This window comes from Pygoscelis adeliae, unplaced genomic scaffold (assembly GCF_000699105.1).
Source record: "Pygoscelis adeliae isolate BGI_AS28 unplaced genomic scaffold, ASM69910v1 Scaffold766, whole genome shotgun sequence".
In the NCBI taxonomy this organism is placed as follows: Eukaryota; Metazoa; Chordata; class Aves; order Sphenisciformes; family Spheniscidae; genus Pygoscelis; species Pygoscelis adeliae.
This window is the reverse complement of record NW_008825008.1, coordinates 132,046-132,580: the sequence shown is the minus strand read 5'-3', so window position 1 is coordinate 132,580 and position 535 is coordinate 132,046.

The following is a 535-nucleotide window of genomic DNA, read 5'->3' as shown; positions in this document are numbered from 1 at the left end:
GGGGGCAGCGGCGTGAAACGAGAGGAGGTGTCGGCTGTGGAATGCAGCAAAGGAGAGAAGGTGGCGGCGGCTGGAAGAGGCGCGAAAGAGGAGGAGGAGGCGGCGGTGGAAGGCGGCGTCAGGCAAAAAGGAGGTGACGGCGGAAGAGGGAGACGGCGAAACACGGCAGCAAAATCTGAAGGAGGCGGCGGCGGCGGCGGGAAAGGAGTGGAGGACTCGGGGGTGGAAGGCGGCAAAGGGGGGGAGGGGGCGGGGGGGGGCGGGGGGGCCCCCGGCTCCTGCCTCCCCCACCTGGCACTGCCCCTCTGCCTGCTTCTGCCTGCCATACCCCATGTCCTACACCCTGCGCGCCGTGTCCTTGTCCCACGCCTGTGCCCCATGTGCACCACCGGTGCCCAGGCAGCACAGGGGAGGGAAGGGCCCCCATTGGCCAGCGGGCAGGGAAAGGGGGCCCATGGGCACCCACACGTGAGGGCACCCACACATGAGGGCACCCTGTGCTGCTTCCTGGGCACAGGCTGACGCAGGGGCCCAG